Source organism: Saccopteryx leptura, chromosome 6 (assembly GCF_036850995.1).
Source record: "Saccopteryx leptura isolate mSacLep1 chromosome 6, mSacLep1_pri_phased_curated, whole genome shotgun sequence".
Lineage (NCBI taxonomy): Eukaryota > Metazoa > Chordata > Mammalia > Chiroptera > Emballonuridae > Saccopteryx > Saccopteryx leptura.
Genome location: NC_089508.1, coordinates 29950510 through 29970123, shown reverse-complemented (window position 1 = coordinate 29970123; position 19614 = coordinate 29950510). Strand labels below are relative to the sequence as shown.

The following is a 19614-nucleotide window of genomic DNA, read 5'->3' as shown; positions in this document are numbered from 1 at the left end:
GAAACAGAGAGAGAGAAGGGGGAGGAGCAGGAAGCATCAACTCCCATATGTGCCTTGACCAGGCAAGCCCAGGGTTTCGAATCGGTGACCTCAGCATTTCCAGGTCGACGCTTTATCCACTGCGCCACCACAGGTCAGGCCAGTATCTGGTTTTAAACAAATAAGATTTTCATTTTCCTTCTATCTACCTATCTATTTTCATTTTCAACATTGTGACAGAAACAGACAGGGTTAAGTGTTAGAGTCCTGAGGCAATGGGGAGGGGAGAGGGAGGAACCAAGGTCTCCGCAGCTGGGAAGATGCTTCTGCAGGCATCCAGAGCTGAAAGTCCATTCTGAACCTTTTGGAAAAGTGGAGCCATGAGAGAAAAAGATACATGTCATGCAGTTAAAGTCTATAATGTTCTAAAATTTTCACTTCGTGAAGCTGGTGGTAGTTTCCTAGTACGTTCTGGGGTATAATGTAGTTTATAAAGGCTTATTTTATTATGTAAGGATATATTTGGCTTTCAGAATTCAAGAGAAATAAAGGTGATTCTTAATGTCTTAGGAAGATGATAAGCCCAAAGCTTAAATGACTTTCCTAACATCACACACTATTTTCATGGCAGAATTGGTACTGATTTTTGCTGCAAATTTTCTCTGAAGTATCCTTAATAGGAGAGGTGTGTATAGACCTGTCTTTGGAAAGAATCCAGGGAACAATTATGAATTTGTGTAGAGATTTATGTTTTATGTTAAAAATCTCAAAAATTCATGGATATATTTCATCCTATACCGATCATTGGGGAACAATTTTTTGTTTTCATTTTCTGTTGCATGAGGTTTTAGAACTGTTTCTATATATTTCTGCACCACTGATTCCAAATCTGAAATCTGTTTTTTGGTGCATGCTCTAATTTTTATGCAATTTTAATTTCTTTTTGTTACAGTTAATGGCATGCATTGGTTTTTTTTTCTGAAGCTGGAAACAGGGAGAGACAGTCAGACAGACTCCCGCATGCGCCCGACCGGGATCCACCTGGCACGCCCACCAGGGGCGAAGCTCTGCCCACCAGGGGGTGATGCTCTGCCCATCCTGGGCGTCGCCATGTTGCGACCAGAGCCACTCTAGCGCCTGGGGCAGAGGCCACAGAGCCATCCCCAGCGCCCGGGCCATCTTTGCTCCAATGGAGCCTTGGCTGTGGGAGGGGAAGGGAGAGACAGAGAGGAAGGTGCGGCGGAGAGGTGGAGAAGCAAATGGGCGCTTCTCCTATGTGCCCTGGCCGGGAATCGAACCCGGGTCCTCCGCACGCTAGGCCGACGCTCTACCGCTGAGCCAACCGGCCAGGGCCATGCATTGGTTTTTAAATTGGAGTTAAAAGGCAACGACTCTTGAATTGAACATACCCACAAGGCAATTAATGTTTACAAACATCACTTTTACATAATTATAGTTGTTTTAAATGTAAAAAATTATTATCTGATAAAAATACCCTCTTATTTTGTTTTAAGATTGAATCATGGCTTCTTCGAGTAGGCGTAAATGTAAGAATAGTCCTGACACCTTCTGTTATATATGTGGCTGTTACACACTTCAACGTCAAAGGCGCAATATTTTATCATTTGTGACATGTGCAAATATTGCCTATTTTTAAGTTCCCCTTGACGACCAAGACAAGAATTGGGCTCCTCATATTGTGTGTCATAATTGTGAGGAAATGCTTCGTGACTGAACAAAAGGAAAATGCAAAGGAATGCCTTTTGGTATTCCCATGGTTTGGCGTGAACCTAAGGACCACAGCAGTGACTGTTATTTCTGTCTGATCGATACAAAGGGCATTGGCAAGAAAAAACAGCATATGATCGCATATCCTAATATTCCTTCAGCAATACGACCTATCCCACACTCTGAGACACTCCCGGTTCCAGTTTTCAATGGTTTTATTTCTCCTAAGGACGAAGAAAGTGAACATGGTGATCAAGTGTATTTTGATAAGATGCTTGAGGAAATGGTTGTAGATCTGAAGGGTCTTCCTCTGGTGCCAAGCAGTCATTAACCCCTCGGCGGTTTAGCCAACCCGAATTGTACGACTTAATAAGAGATGTGGGCCTATCAAAGAAAGTAGCTGAGTTATTAGCCTCCAGGCTTTAAGAAAAGAATGTGCTTCACCGGTCAGCTAAAGTATCCCATTTCAGGAAGTGTGAACAAATTTTTGTAGACTTTTTTTCCGAAGACACTTTGTTTACTGTGATGATATCAGTAGTCTTCTCAACCAGCTAGGTGTTACCACTTACAGTCCAACAGAATGGCAGCTATTTCTCGACAGCTCTAAATAGAGTCTGAAATGTGTTCTACACAACGGTAATGTTTATGCAGCAGTTCCAATTGGTTATTCAACTCATCTGCGAGAAGATTATAATGACATAAAAATTTTCCTCGACTTTCTGAAGTGTGAGGAGCATAACTGGATCATTTGTGTGGATCTTAAAATGATAAACTTCCTACTAGGACAACAGAGAGGTTTCACGAAGTATCCCTGCTTTCTGTGTTTGTGGGACAGCTGAGCTTGGGAGAAACACTGGACACAGAAGGAGTGGCCGAAACGTGAAGTTCTGGAAGTAGGGAAGCAAAGTATTGTGAATGAACCTGTAGTTAATTGAGATAAGATCATTTTCCCCCCACTTCACATCAAACTTGGCTTAATGAAGCAGTTTGTTCAGGCTTTGAATAGAGAAAGTGAATGCTTTCAACATATTATTTCTGCTTTTCCTGCCTTGTCTTTTGAGAAGATAAAAGCAGGTGTATTTGATGGACCTCAAATTCGAGCCCTCAAATGTGATGAAGAATTTGCTAGGAAGATGAATAAGGAGGAGAAAGCAGCATGGCAGTCTTTTGTGGCAGTTATAAAGAACTTCCTTGGCAACAAAAAAGCAGAAAACTATGAACTTCTTGTTCAAAGGATGCTGTTGGCTTTCCGCAACATTGGATTTAATATGAGTGTTAAGATTCTCTTCCTGGCCTGACCAGGCGGTGGCGCAGTGGATAGACCATCAGAGTAGGATGCATAGGACCCAGGTTCAAGACCATGAGGTCGCCAGCTTGAGCACGGGCTCATCTGGTTTGAGCAAGGCTCACCAGCTTGGATCCAAGGTAGCTGGCTCGAGCAAGGGGTTACTCGGTCTGCTGAAGGTCCACAGTCAAGGAACATATGAGAAAGCAATCAATGAACAACTAAGGTGTCGCAACAAAAACCTAATGATTGATGCTTCTCATCTCTCTCCATTCCCGTCTGTCTGTCCCTATCTATCCCTCTCTCTGACTCTCTCTCTGTAAAAAAAAAAAAAAAAAAAAAAAAAAAGAGGATTCATTTTCTTAACAGTCACCTTGATAAGTTTCCTGAAAATCTTGGAGATGTTAGTGATGAGCAGACTACTGCTGGAGCATCAAACGAGATTGTTCTCAACAAGTACACACACACAAGAGCTTTAAATGCAAATTTTTGCCTGAATAGAATTTAAATAAGTTTTGCGCAAATTTTATGATTAAAATGAGTGTTTTAATGTGTTCTATTTCTAAATTGTAGACAAATTCTGATGCAATCATATCTTTTAGTGTATAAATATAATATATAAATTATTATATTTTCACAAAGATGATAGCCAAGAAGACATTCTACTTCATTATGTTAAACTAAATGTTGAAAATTTTACAATAAGATGAAAACCTAAAATCTTGAATTGCAAAAAGAACTGTAGCTTACAGAGGAAAACTAATGTCAGATTTGAGATCAACACACTCGATTTAGGTAAGAACAAGGGTTTTTGTGGATGCAACAAAAATTTTGTTCCCCAGTGTTATTTATGGCCTTCTCTTTTTGTGTATATAAGCATGCCTTTTTGTTTGTTGTTTTGTTTGTTTGTAAGAAATGTGCTTATTTGAGGAGTTGTTATTGGGAATTTGAAGAAATGAACAGAATGAAAGATTACCTTGGGTTGTTGTCATAGAAGTGTTAAAAAAAATCAGAGTTTTAAAGAAAATTACAGCAGGGAAATAAATCTACTTGGTTTTTTTTTTTAAATTAATTAATTTATTTATTCATTCATTTTTAGAGAGGAGAGAGAGAGGGAGAGAGAGAGACAGAGAGGGAGAGAGAGAGACAGAGAGGGAGACAGAGAGGGAGAAGGGGGAGGAGCTGGAAGCATCTACTCCCATATGTGCCTTGGCCAGGCAAGCCCAGGGTTTTGAACCAGCGACCTCAGCATTTTCAGGTCGACGCTTTATCCACTGCACCACCACAGGTCAGGCCTACTTGGTGTTTTGATGTTAAATATATTAGAGGGAATTAGGTATAGTACAGTGAAAATACCTTATTAGAAAATATTTTAAACCTCAATTTAAGAAGAAAGGGTTACAATTTTTGTCATTTCAACATTTTGTGCAAGTGAACTAAGATACCATGTTATATATATATATATATATTGTTATATATATATATATATATATTTGATAGAGATAGTGGTTTGGAAGTGGTTAAGGAAAAAAAATAAGAGAGAGGGAGATGATTTGTGTATATAGTATGTACCGTACTTTTTCCTGACCATGAAATTAGACCATACTTGTATGGAAAAAAGACAGCTAACCCCTGCCCAAGCCTTCTCCAGCAGGGAATACTCTAAAGGTTTTTACCTCTTAATCTTTTATGTAAATTGTTTCTTTTGTGATACATGGTTAAACGAGATTTATCATGCAACTGAGTAGTGACTTTATTTTAATATGCTCCAAAATATTGTTTCCACAATTGATTAGAGAGCAGGGTGTCATAGGAAGAGCTCTAAGCTGGCAACCAGGAGATTTTGACTTAATATTGCTTGTAAAATGAGGGTTTTACAGTGGTAAATGGGATATCGAGGACTCTTTCAGCTCTAAAAACCTATAATCTGTATTTGTTCATGATCCACTTACTTCCTCAATACTGTACCCATATTTTCTAAAATTTAAACATACAGTTGTGTGTACTTTAAGTTCCATTGTCTCCACACAAAATGTGAATATTTGGGGAGCCAGTACCCTTTGCTTTAATCTGTGGGTTTTCCTGAGTGACTACCAGGGAAATCATGCAGGAACTTGCTGAGCAGTCACTGGTGGCTCATGAAAGGTCCTTCTCTGCTAAGCAGGGTAAGCGATACTGCTCACAAAAATTACGGAATATTTTATAGCTTCATATTTATTTTGAAATATCCTCTAAGTTTTGTGAGCAGTATATATGAACTGTATGGTCTCTTATCTTTTTTTTTTTTTTTAAGAGAGAGGAGGGGAGATACTGAGACAAACTCCTGCTCCTGCATACATCCTGACCAGGATCCACTCTGTAATTCCCTATGGGGGCCAATGCTTGAATCAACCGAGCTATTTTTAGTGACTGAGGCTGACACGCTAGGACCAACCGAGCCATCCTTAGCGCTTGGAGCCTATGCTTGGGAGCCACTGGCTATAGGAGGGGAAGAGGAAGAGAAGTGGTAGAGGGAGGTGGAGAGAAGCAGATGGTCACTTCTCCTTTGTGCCCTGACTGGGAATTGAACCTGGGACATCCATACACTGGGTCGATGCTCTACCACTGAGCCAACCTGCCACAGCCCCTCTTAGCATTTTTGAGACAACTTCCTAAGATGTGAGGAATTTTCATATTTGGCATTTGCTACCCCTGAGCAGTTTGCCACTTGGAGCCTTACTATTAATCCTGGAAGTAGCCATCTGAATTTTTATTGCCTTGTGGTTGCAGATTTTTTGTTGATTGTAGATGTAAATGTAAGGAGACCTTGGCAGTCGTGTGTACAGCAGGTCCTCTAATAATGTTTCATTATAACATTAATGAGATGCCTTAGAAACTTGACTTTTATTTGTACCAATTTGCCTATGGCAAAATTGGTTTTATTAAATGTCATTTCACTTAAAGTTACAGAACCTATTGATGATGTTAAGCAAGGACTTTCTGTACATGATTGTTTTACCATGCTAGTATCATATGCCTGTGGTCTTTTGCTCCTGGAAGGCATACTGTTTGTGTTTCCAGTTAAATCTGTATCACACCAGCTCATTTACTACTTCTAGGTGGAAATGCAGAAATACCCTACTGAATAATGGGATTCTTATCCCAATCTGGCACAGTCGTGTGTGGAAGTTTATATATGATATGTGTTGGCAAGCACGTCCTGGCAATGGTGACTTACGGGTGGGGAACAAGTGCAGCTATGGTTAAGCTAACTGGTTTGGAAGCCCCCGTTTCACAATTACGCTGCTATTATAGCTTAGTACCAAAGAGAGATTCACTCGTCATTTTTTTTTTTTTTTTTTTTTTTTTTTTCAGAGACAGAGAGAGTCAGAGACGGATAGATAGGGACAGACAGACAGGAACAGAGAGAGATGAGAAGCATCAATTATTAGTTTTTCGTTGTGACACCTTAGTTGTTCATTGATTGCTTTCTCATATGTGCCTTGACTATGGGGCTACAGCATACCGAGTAACTCCTTGCTCAAGCCAGCGACCTTGGGTCCAAGCTGGTGAGCTTTGCTCAAACCACATGAGCCCTCACTCAAGCTGGCGACCTCGGGGTCTCGAACCTGGGTCCTTCCGCATCCCAGTCCGATGCTCTATCCACTGCGCCACCTCCTGGTCAGGCTCACTCGTCATTTTTTAAAGAAACCATAGCTCCAAAGACCCTGGATTATTTTGTGATTTTGCTTTCATTATTTTTTACATCTTCTGGATTTGAAGTTTTCAGGAACTTGGCAGTTTCCTCAAATAGAATAAGTCAAGGTACTCCATTAAAGACTTCTGAGGCTGAAGAAAACCTTTATTCCTTTTTCACTTTGCTAAGGTATGATAGTATTAGAGCAGATGGAAGGCTAGAGTTTGAGCTTCACTTCTGTGAAAACTTCCTCAGCCAATTGGCTGGCTCTTAATGGTAAGACAGGAAGAACCACCCACGTTTTCCATTTGGGATTTGAGTCACAGAAAACAGGTTTCCTGCAGAAACCATTTGGCTTTAACAAGTGTACAGAAATTTCGTGTTTGATCAGATTGATTTTTTTAAAAAATCTTCATTGTGTCTGTATTTCAAATTAATTATTTCTCTCTTTTCAATCTGTAGGTTCAGTTTCAAATCTGAATTTCCTGTAGTGCTGACTGTAACCTAATTTCCAAGATTTTTAGATCAAAAGGACTATACATTCAGGTAAGAATTTAATTTTCTTTATCTTAATAGTACACAGGTATTTCGGCCGAAATCTGGAACTACCTTTACCCCTTTCACATGGATAGAAGTATAGGTGAATTTTTGAAAAGGTGACAAATTGAATTTTCCAGACAGGTTTTCACCTGTTTGGGATTACGTAAGAGGTGTCAGTGGGGTTGGCTGCTTAGAACATTTAGAGAATCAGTATTTAGTGGCGGTTAACACACATACACAAATGACCATTTAAAACTTGTAAAACTTGTAAAACTGTATTTAGTCACTTTTTTGTTGTTGTTAGGGGAAAGAAATCATCCTTTCCTCTAATATCCACCATTTCCCTTCTAGATTGATTAATATCTATCACTTGTCTGTCTGCCTGCCTGCCTGTTTATCTATCTCTGTATTTTCTATATATATTTAAAACTTAAGACATGGATGGTTTTAAGGTTAAATTCTTTACCTTTATGGAATCTCAGAGTACTTATAATAGTGTGGGCATGAGAAGGTTAGAGAAAAAGATCTGTACTGGAAATAATTTACATTTACCAAGTTAGTGCTTAGAAATGAATTTTCCCCTGGAGGAGAGGGCTGTGCAGTCCAGAAACAAACACCTCTTCTCGCACAACCCAAACCCAAAACGGGCACCCCGTATTGACTGCACAGGAGAAATGGTGCTGAATTGGGATTGTCATAGTGTTTCTGGATACAAAAGAAAGCACATTTCAGAGAAATAATGGCTTGTTAAGCAGTTACCTAATTTTCTTAATTGATTTTGAGGTACTGAATCTCTTCTAAATTAGTTTTTATGCCTTTTTAGGATGGTGACTTTTCAAGTTTAAAATATGTGAAACTAAATTTTAAATGATTGGCATTGTTTGAAGAGGGGCAGTGGCAATTGAGCAAATAAACCAAAAGTCACTAGAAAATTCAGTTTCCTATATTACCAGTTAAGGTTTAGTCTGCCCAACATTAGCACACCAACCAAGAGACAGCTCAGTAGAGAGAAACTGGCTTGGGATTTACTGCAGATGATGTGTGGACATAATTTCTTGCCAGTGCACCCTTGGGTCAGCCTTATCCAGAGCTTTGTGGTAACTTTTTCCACTAATTTTCCTTGCACCACTCTTTGTAAAGTTGGGTCTTGCTCCTCTCTGCTTAGAACACTTCAGGGCCTCCCCATTATCTATAGCAGTGATTCTCAAATTTTTTCATCTCAGAAACCCTTTATACTGTTATTATTGAAGCCCCAAGAGAGCTTACTTAGGTTGATTATATTCTTCACTATTTACTGTATTAGGAATTAAAACAGAAAAATTTAAAGCACGAGTCTGTATAAAGCTTGCATTACCTCAGTGCAGAGTGATGACATCGTCACAGTCTCGCAGCTTCTGGAGAACAGGCTATACTTGGGAGAAAATGAGAGTGGACAGGGCAAAGAGCATGGTATTATTTTGAAAAGTTAGATTTGTTGAGGTATGACATCAAGTGAAACCTACCCTTTTTAGTGTGTAGTTCTTCTCTGGGTTTTGACAAACACATATGGTTGTGTAAGTACAATGAAGTTCTAGAACATTTCCATTACCCAAAATGTTCTCCTCCCCTTAGTCTCAGTACCCTCTGACCTATTTTCCAGTCCTATAGTTTTGCTTTTGCCCGAGTGTTATATAAATAGAATCACACAGTCTGTATGTAGCCTTTTGAATCTGGCTTCTTTCATTAAACATAATGTATTGATATTTAAGATTCATTCATGATATTCATGATGTTGTATAAACTACTGATTTGTTTCTTTTTTATTGCTGAGTCTTATTCCAATGTATGAATATACTGCAGTTTGTCTATTTACCTGTTGGAGGGAATTTGGATTGCTTCTATTTTTCAATGGTGATGTGTCTTAATATTATTGTTAAAATAGTTTTAACGTCACAGACCCCTTGAAAAGGTCTCAGGTACCTCCAGGATCCTGACACCTCTCTCTGAAAACCTCTGGCCACCCTGAATATTTGCCCGGGTGTGATGTGAATGCCAGCATCTTGCCTAAAGGTCTCCTCTGTGCAGGCCTTTCTGAAGCCTCTTCTTACCATCACCCCATGTGCCTTCCGGCCTCAAGGCTGGGCTGGTCACCCCTCTCTGCGTGCTGTTGCTGTGCTTCCCCCACTGCTCGGTGGTTACTTGAGGATATGATAGCTTCCCAGTTCCTGAGGGCAGTGCCTTTCCTCTCCATCCCAGGCACATGCCTGGCATATAGCAGATGCAGTGCATGTTCGAATGAATAAATAATTCCTTTACATTTATGAGGCATTTATTGTTTACAAGAGGCTTTCCCATCTAACATTCATTCTTCATTTCAACTTTGTGAAATACCTAGCACAAATGATTTTTATATCTGATTTTTTTTCAGTTAAGGATATTAAGCCTTAAAGTTGTAGTCTTAAGCTGCAACTTAGAATAACCTGGGCGTTTGTAATAATTGTGCTAATAGCTCACCAGTTAAGTCTTCATCTCTGGAGGTCAGCCCTGGGTATTCATATTTTAAAAAAGTATCACTGGGCCCTGGCCGGTTGGCTTAGCGGTAGAGCGTCGGCCTGGCGTGCGGGGGGCCCGGGTTTGATTCCCGGCCAGGGCACATAGGAGAAGCGCCCATTTGCTTCTCCACCCCCCCCCCCCCTCCTTCCTCTCTGTCTCTCTCTTCCCCTCCCGCAGCCAAGGCTCCATTGGAGCAAAGATGGCCCGGGTGCTGGGGATGGCTCCTTGGCCTCTGCCCCAGGCGCTAGAGTGGCTCTGGTTGCGGCAGAGTGATGCCCCGGAGGGGCAGAGCATCGCCCCCTGGTGGGCAGAGCTTCGCCCCTGGTGGGTGTGCCGGGTGGATCCCAGTCGGGCGTATGCGGGAGTCTGTCTGACTGTTTCTCCCCGTTTCCAGCTTCAGAAAAATACAAAAAAAAAAAAAATATATATATATATATATATATATATATATATATATATATATATATATATATATATATATATATATATATATATATATATCTATCTCACTGTGGAATCTGATGTGCACCCACAGAAAATCATGGGCACAGAGTTTGAGTTACCGTGAAGACTTAGTGGTGATGTAGTCAGGACTAGAACCCAGGTCTTTGACTCCTTCTCTGTTGCCTTTTTCTTCCATACTACGAACTTGCACATGAATGGAAGTACTACTACAGGGATATAGAGCCTCGGTCTAGGTGTCAGCATTCCCAGTGCTGAAATAGTCACATAACAGAATTATGCAGAGTAAAACCAAGAAGTCACCATTGGTTGCACAGCTTCAATTCTTCGGGTATGATTTTAAGTGTATAAATTGGCATGCATGTAACATGAGTTACTTTTTGGTTGTTTTAACAAAGAGTTATACTTTTGTATGTTTTGTATTTTTTTAACTGGATAATGTCTTAGATTATTCTATATTAGTATATATAAATCCCTCTCATTCTGTTTATAAGTGCTTAATTCTTTCATATATTTTCCATATTGATAGACAATAGCCTGTTTCCAACTTTTTACTGTCACAAAAATGCTAATGAACATTCTTAGCTCTTTCTTACTGAAATATTATTTAATTCTTTTTTTTTTTTTTTTTTGTATTTTTCTGAAGCTGGAAACAGGGAGAGACAGTCAGACAGACTGCCGCATGCGCCCGACCGGGATCCACCTGGCACGCCCACCAGGGGGCGTCGCTCTGTCGCGACCAGAGCCACTCTAGCGCCTGGGGCAGAGGCCAAGGAGCCATCCCCAGCGCCTGGGCCATCTTCGCTCCAATGGAGCCTTGGCTGCGGGAGGGGAAGAGAGAGACAGAGAAGAAGGAGAGGGGGAGGGGTGGAGAAGCAGACGGGCGCTTCTCCTATATGCCCTGGCCGGGAATCGAACCGGGGACTTCTGTACGCCAGGCCGACGCTCTACCACTGAGCCAACCAGCCAGGGCAGGATTATTATTTAATTCTTATTAAAGGATCTATTCTATTTTCAGGGCATTGAGAGATGAAGTAGTAAATGTCTTATGTATGAAATCTTAGACATTGTGTGCTCAAGTCAGAACAGAACTTAGACATTTTTTTAATTGTGGTAAAATATACTCAACCTTGGAGAACCTACTCATATGGTTTTTGTAAATTTTGCATGTTTTATTTTTGTGGTGGTCTCCTTTCACTCTTTGGATAGTCTTTTAAAGACTAATGTGTGTATTGCTTAAGTTTAACTCCTTTAGGTGTGATTGATTGCCACATACTTTTTCCTTCTATAATGAGGGCAGCACAATAGCAGTGTCCATTATGTTTTTAGGCTGGGCCCTGTGCTGAGAGCTCTTCATATACAAGGGCTTGTTTCTTCCTCTCACTAACCCGGTGCAGTTGGTGGTATTCTCCAGGTTAAGCATTTAGAAATGAAGAATCAGAGAAGTCAAGTCACTTGTCAGGGTTAGATTTAAGATTTAAAGATTCTGCTTCCACCTCTTATGTAAAGATTTTGCTGAATCCGAGGTGGTACTTTGCATCTATGACATCATGGTTACTTTCTAAACTACTTATATTTGTATATTTTGCTTTGTAATACTAGTAATAACTTAGCATATGCAGAAATAGTCCATGCTGTGGAGTTCCATTTTATAGAAAGCATTTATAATAAAAGCAATATATTAATATAGTACAGTACAGACCGATTCCTACTGAGTTTAATAAAAATGGTATTTTGGATTGAAAATTGCCATTAAATGAGAAGTTGATTTTGAATTGTTTATTATCTTAACAAGATGACCTTGATAAAACAATGCTATTCTTCACTGGTAAATAAAGTGGACTAAATAATTCATTTTATGCTTAAGCTGCCATCAATCCTGAGTAGTATTAGTATGAATGAGAAATACTGGCAAGAACATTGGCAGTGGTAATCTGGATGAATTGTGAAATAGAATTCTAATAATACTTCCCCTTACCTGCAGTATTAAGGAGAACATTTCCGGAAGTGTTGTTTATTCATGAGTAATAAAGGATTAAAATGACATGTCACTATTGATGGAAATACCAGAAGGCAGCCTCAAAAGTTTTTAAACACAATGAAATGTATGTTCTCCTAATTTTATTATAGGCATAATTGAGTGTTTTAAGGAGCCAGGGGTAGCTATTTCTCAATGATTTTTATAAATGGGATTTTAGCAAATATATGGTTTCACATATATCCTTCACGTACTGCTGTGTCACATTTCATTTGAATAATAAAATATAATGGAGGTTTAAGTGGCGCGGCCTGGTGTCGCTTCATTATCCTTACTCAGTCTCCTCAGCGAACAGGACTCCTTTTTAACCTTGAAATACGGTGTCTGAATGGTTGAAACAGATCTTTGGGTGAAACCTCAGCCTTACAGACTGAACTCTGTATTTCATTAACAAGTGAGAAAATGTTTGATAAACCACAGTTCAGACATGATTGTACTGTCTCATTTCCGGTTTTTAACTTATGAGTATTCTTTAAAAGAAACATTTTGGCGAGTACATGTTTGATAATTGGCTGACAGAAAAGAGTGAGTGCATTGGCTCACCTTCCTGTGTTGACTTGTTGACTAAGAATTAGTCTGGCACCACAAAGTGGGTGTAAATCACAGAAAGCAATTGGGTGGTAGTGACTCTTAGTTAATGTTGATATGTGGTAGAGTCACATCAATACCCAGTGCAATCTACTCTAAACTATACATTTAAAAAATGGCCTCAGATTTGTCTTTTTCTCCTATTTTTAGACTTGCTAATTTGCTTGGCTAGATCCAGAAACAACATTGTATTTTACTACCACCTACTTGGGGCTGCTTTCTGAGCTGACACACGCCACCCTTCAGAGGAATTCATTCCTTTTTCCAGAATTTAGTATTTGTTCTTTTTATCTGTGTTCAGTACTTACATTTCCAGCTTTTAAAATTTAAATACTCCTGTGCATTCTGTCCTAGTGACGAGGGGACATTGTGTAAGGATTCCCCTGCTCCCCCCACCCCCTTTTAATTTGTGAACATTGCATTCCTTGGCTTAGTATTTGTTTTGCATCTGTATTTCAGTGTAATCCCAACAAGTTCATTCAAGCAGTGGTTGCTTGAGGTTAAGCGGTATTACGGTTGTTTGGCAGGGCATGGCCATAAACACTTCTCTTTAAACACAGAATGGCCTGGGGTGACTGTAATATTCAGTTGCATAATCACAGATTACACTTTACAAACACTGGAATGAGGACATGGGCCGAATACATTTTCAGTAAGAAACTGCCCCATGGGATTGAGTCTTCTTTAGAAACCATCTGTAGAGTTCCCTGGAGTCTTTTCTTAGACAATTATAATTGATATTAAGCATTCAATTAGAATGTTTTTGTTTGCATGGATGTATGAATAACTTTTCATGTTTCCAGAAAGTCCCTCACCTGACATGTAAAGGAATAGGTTAAAATGTTACCGTTGTTTTTAATATGATTATATAGATTAAAATTTTTTTATTATATTTTCTTCTTTCTCCTTCTTTACCAGTGCAATCTACTGTAAACTATCCATTAGTGTTTTTTTAAAAAACTGATTTTCATGAGGGAGAGGAGGGAGGGAGGGAGAGAGAGAAACAGGAACATCGATCTGTTCCTGTATGTGCCCTGAGTGGGGATCGAACTGGCAACCTCTGTACTTCGGGACTCTGCTCTAACCAACTGAGCTATCTGGCCAGGGCCCCTTCCTGGTATTTTTGTGATTTGAAAGCCATTTTGCAAAAGGTACCTCAGAAGTAATTTACTCTCTTCTAGAGACTGTATGAAGTGGGTTTACAGTCACTGTATTGTGATGTGTCTGTTCAGAGCACCTCTACTCTGGATGTGAGGACCTGCTCTTGGGTACTATGGACAATGCTCCGTGTTACTGTGGGCAGCTGAAGAAATGAAACAAATACCTATTACAGTGGGTAGAAAAGCCTTTTGGGCATATTGTTTAGTTTTTTTTAAACCTTATGTGAATATTTTTGAGATGGTACTCAGTGTTTCCATAGTCTTGACTTTTACTAAATTTTTTAAACCACTTGTTCTTTAATTTACAAGTAAGAGTTTTAATTTTTTGTAACCATTAACATATGTTTCTTATGTGTTTTATTCAAATTGATACTGTCTGTAATCTTGTCTTTAGAGAAAGCAAATTCAGTTGAAATATTTCCTTGGCAGAGGCCCCAGGGTTGGGAACTATAGATTTTTTGGTGGTGTTCTTTATTATTTTAAATTTAATTTGTATTTTTAGTAAAGTAATGAATAATGTTTAAAATAAGTTTAAATAGTGAGTACTATAGTAATACGGCCTGAAAAGAAAAACTCCCTGTGCTCCATTCTACTTACCTCTCTTCAGAGGCAACTGTTTGCAGGGTTTTTGTTTTTCTTTTTAATGTTTCTCTGGCCTTTACTGCCATTTATCTAAATAATTTATTTTTAGTTCTGCAGCTTAAGTTTTCAGTTCTAAGCATTTTTTTTTTTTTTTTTTTTTTTTTTTTTACACAGAGACAGAGAGAGAGTCAGAGGGATAGATAGGGACAGACAGACAGGAAGGGAGAGAGATGAGAAACATCAATCATCAGCTTTTCGTTGCGACACCTTAGTTGTTCATTGATTGCTTTCTCATATGTGTCTTGACCGTGGGCCTTCAGCAGACTGAGTAACCCCTTGCTCGAGCCAGCGACCTTGGGTTCAAACCAGATAAGCCCACGCTCAAATTGGCGACCTCGGGATCTCAAACCTGGGTCCTCTGCATCCCAGTCCAACGCTCTATCCACTGCACCACCACCTGGTCAGGCAGCATTATCTTTTGACTTCTTCCTACAGATGAAGAGGCTGTAGCTCCTTTTTCCTGTCTGGCCTCTGCAGAGCCGCCAGTTTGGAATGTCTCTTTACCAGCACCTTGGGGTTTCCTTGGGGTTGCTTTCCTTTGTGGCTCCACCCTTCTATTTTCTGGAATTCGTGTTATTATTATTATTTTTTTTTGTGGGAGACATATGTATAAGGTCTAGCGGAAAGTTCTGTCTGTTTCTAACACAACAAGTTTCAACACGTAAGCACATTTATTTGGCGCATGTGTGCCTCTCTATCTTTATCACTTAATGTATACATACTGACGTAGCAAATTAACTAAAACAAAGTTGATTCACATTAGTCTTATGTGTGAAGCCATAGTGTACCCATGGCTACTGATAAAGTTCATTTACGCCACTGTAATTTTTACAAATTTCAACAAGGAAGAAATGCTACAGAAGCATGTAGAAATTTATTGAAAGTGTTTGGTGAAGGAATAATACTATCACTTGTTTTTGTCCTTACAAAATTTTTTGAAGGGCAAAAAACTAAAAAATGAAGAAGATATCAAACAAGCACTGATTCAATTTTTCGCATCAAAAGATAAAACATTTTTCAAAAATGGGATAAAAAATTGCCCTCACGCTGTTAAGAAATCATTAATAATAATGGCAATTATATTATTTAATAAAGTTTATTGATGGTAAGAAAAATTTGTATTTTGTTTTATTCCAAAAACAGACAGAACTTTCCGCTAGACCTTATGTGTGTGTGTGTGTGTGTGTGTGTGTACAAGGCACGCACACACACACACACATATCAATCCAATATGCATACATCCTTGAGTGAGATTTAAAACTGAAGTTTATTTTCTAATTGTTGGCTGCTAGTATGTATGTAAGAACACGCTTGCTTTTTATATCACCTTTGTATTCTGCAATTTGATAAATTTATCTATTAGGTCTAGTAGTTTTATGCATTTCTTGGAATTTTCTACATAACAGATCATATGATCTACAAATAAGTTTTAATTCTTCCCTCCCTCCCTTCCTCCTTCCTTTTTTCCTTTCTTCCTTCCTTTTATGCCTTTTATTATCTTTTTCTTACCTTACTGCAATGTCTGGAACCTTCACTGTAGCATTGACTAGAAAGTGGTAAATATGAGCACTTTTGCCTTATTTTTCACCCCAGGGGAAAACAGTTCAATCTTTCACCTTTAGTTGTGATGTTGGTTTTGCAGAGATTGACCTTTCTAAGGAAGCTATGGGCCTGGGACATAGGAAATTATGATCCAATCATCCTGTGTAGTTGCTTTCAGTCACTGAGCTTGTTATTCCTGCCCTGTAGCCTTCTGAGCTTGTTAGGTTTGTGATGTAGCCCCCTCTTTTTGTTCACATTATTTTCTTATGCTAGGCATTTAAGATTTTAAGTTTCCTGCTAAGTACTGTTTTAGCTGCAGTCTGCAAATGTTGATGTTTATTTTTGTTATCGTTTCATTCAAAATACTTCCTAATTTAAAAAAATATCTTTGATTTATGAACCCTTTAGTGGTGTGTTGTTCAATTTTCATGTATTTGAAATTTTCATAGATATCTTATTACTGATTTCTAATTTAATTACATTATGAGCAGAGAATATACTTTGTGTGACTCTAATCCTTTTAAATTTATTGAGACTTTATAGAGTATCACATGGTCTGTCTTGGTAATATCCCATGTACGTTTGAAAGGAATGCATATTCTTCAGTTGTTAGATTTTTTATGAATGTCAGTAAGGTCAATTGATGGTGCTGTTCAGATCCTCTCTGTCTCTCTTGATTTCTTTATTTGAGATTTTATTTATTGTTTCTAAGAGAGTGGTGAGAGAGAGAGAGAAGAGAGTGGGTGGCCGGGAGGAGTGGGAAGCATCAACTCATAGTAGTTGCTTCTCGTATGTGCCTTGACTGGGCGAGCCCAGGGTTTTAAACTGGCGACCTCAGCATTCCAGGTTGATGCTCTGTCCACTGAGCCACCACAGGTCAGGCCTGATTTCTTTTTTGGTCTAATTATTCTATTAGTTACTGAGATGAAACATATAAATCTCCTATAGTTGTGTCACTGTCCTTTTCTTAATTCTATTTTTGCTTCATGTATTTTGGGGTGTGTATATATTCATAATTGTTATGCCTTTGTGATAAATTGTCCCTTTTATAATTACAATCCCCCCTGCCCCGTAATACTCTTTGTCTGAAAAGTTGATTGGACACTGTACGCCTGGTGATGCTGGTGTCTGTGGTGTTCTCCGAGTGATTAGCTTGGGCACTGCTATTCATTGAGAGTCCTCTGAAGGCAGTTTCTATTGATCTTTTCTCTCAGATTGGTCAGTTTCTCTAGAAAGTCTCCCAGTCTATCAATTGGAAGGGGGCTGGGTGACGACTGTTAGCTGATGCCCCATGTTTTCAGTGTGGAGATGCATGCCTCCTCTCAGGTATGCCTGGCTACATCTCGTAGTTGTATACAGGATAAATCCTAGTCTCATGCTCCTAAATTGCTCAGTTGTTGAGTTAGGGCAGTGGTGTGCACACTCATTAGTCAACAGAGCCAAATATCAACAGTACAACCATTGAAATTTCTTTTGAGAGCCAAATAGCTTTTAAACTTAAACTATATAGGTAGGTACGTTGTTATGAACTTAATTAGGGTACTCCTAAACTGACCTTTGCTACAAACAGGGTCCCCAAACTTTTTACACAGGGGGCCAGTTCACTGTTCCTCAGACCGTTGGAGGGCCAGACTATAAAAAAAAACTATGAACAAATCCCTATGCACACTGCACATATCTTTTTTTTTTTTTCCGAAGCTGGAAACAGGGAGAGACAGTCAGACTCCCGCATGTGCCCGACCGGGATCCACCCGGCACGCCCTCCATGGGGCGATGCTCTGCCCACCAGGGGGCGATGCTCTGCCCATCCTGGGCGTTGCCATGTTGCGACCAGAGCCACTCTAGCGCTTGGGGCAGAGGCCACAGAGCCATCCCCAGCGCCCGAGCCATCTTTGCTCCGATGGAGCCTTGGCTGCGGGAGGGGAAGAGAGAGACAGAGAGGAAGGCGCAGTGGAGGGGTGGAGAAGCAAATGGGCTCTTCTCCTGTGTGTCCTGGCCGGGAATCGAACCCGGGTCCTCCGCACGCTAGGCCGACGCTCTACTGCTGAGCCAACTGGCCAGGGCTGCACATACCTTATTTTAAAGTAAAAAAACAAAACGGAAACAAATAAAATATTTAAAATAAAGAACAAGTAAATTTAAATCAACAAACTGACCAGTATTTCAATGGGGACTATGCTCCTCTCACTGACCACCAATGAAAGAGGTGCCCCTTCCGGAAGTGCGGCGGGGGCTGGATAAATGGCCTCAGGGGGCCGCATGCGGCCCGCGGGCCATAGTTTGGGGACCCCTGGCTAAAAACATCCTTAATTTGATTGAGTTGCATGTGGCTTGCGAGCCGTGGTTTGCCGACCACCGCAAGTTAGGAAATTAAATGATTCTTTACACAGACCCTAAAACCAATCCCTTTTGTTTGCAACCTCACCCTTTTCAACAGTCTACCTCAGTTTTGTAGCCTTTCTGGAATTCTGCATCCTGAGTAGACTTTTAAATTTTTTTTGGCTGAATTTTCTTCCTGGTGACCCCCTTACCTCAACCCCAGCAGTTAGGTCTCAGCATTCTTCAGTTTGCTGAATCAGACTCCAGTTGAGCGTTTTTTATCCATCTTTCAGAATTTTGTAGACATCTCTCATATTCTGTTGTTTCTTCTCCCATTTTTTTTAAATTTGTCATTTTTGGAGGGTTGAAGGTAAGCATATATTCAATCATCTACTTTTATCCTGTAGGAACTTTTTAATTGATTTATCTGAAGCCTTGTAATTGACATACATTATTGTTAACCTGATCTTTAGGTTGTAAAATACTAATTCAGTGTTATCTCTTGCTATATTTGGAAAAAAGAAAGTGTATGTGTGTGCATTGTGTTTTAGTGATTTGAAAACTAATGTACCATATTTCTTTATGTATAAGATGCTCCCAAGTATAAGACACACCTTAATTTTGGGGCCCGAAATTTGAAAAAAAATGCATTACATAAAGTTATTGAACTCAGATTTTATTCATCATGAAATTCCTACAACTCTTCATCACTCTCAAAACTCTCATCCATTAGCTTGTCCTCATCTGTGTCTGATGACGAATCACTGTCCTCATATATTGCCTCATCCTCAGTTCCATCTATGGCATTTGAAATGCCACACTTCTACAACCACTGTATAAGATGCACCCAGTTTTTAGACCCCAAATTTTTTTTAAAAGGTGTATCTATACATGGAGAAATACGGTATTTCTTGCTGTGGATTTTATTTACATTAGAAAGTGTTAGTGGTGTTTGCTTTCTTTATGCTTGATTTGGTAGACATTGAGCAATAATTACACATTTTTAATTTTACAGTTTTCACAGTACTATCATTTTTTTGTTGGAGGGGCTAATAATTGCATAAAATGTTATAAATGATTTATCTTTGTATTTTGAGTATGCATTATTGTTGCTATATTCTTT

General features: G+C 39.4%; 1 protein-coding gene across 7 annotated transcripts in view; it reads left to right on the top strand.

The window, feature by feature from the left end:
* The window catches only part of SIPA1L1 (signal induced proliferation associated 1 like 1), a 372985-nt gene that overhangs the window by 28604 nt on the left and 324767 nt on the right, over positions 1–19614 (top strand). For all 7 annotated transcript variants that reach the window (XM_066344442.1, XM_066344440.1, XM_066344435.1 and 4 more), the window contains one exon: positions 7131–7214. The gene's annotated coding sequence lies outside the window, so the exon portion shown is untranslated. Of the gene's footprint in view, positions 1–7130; positions 7215–19614 lie in introns of those variants that run through there.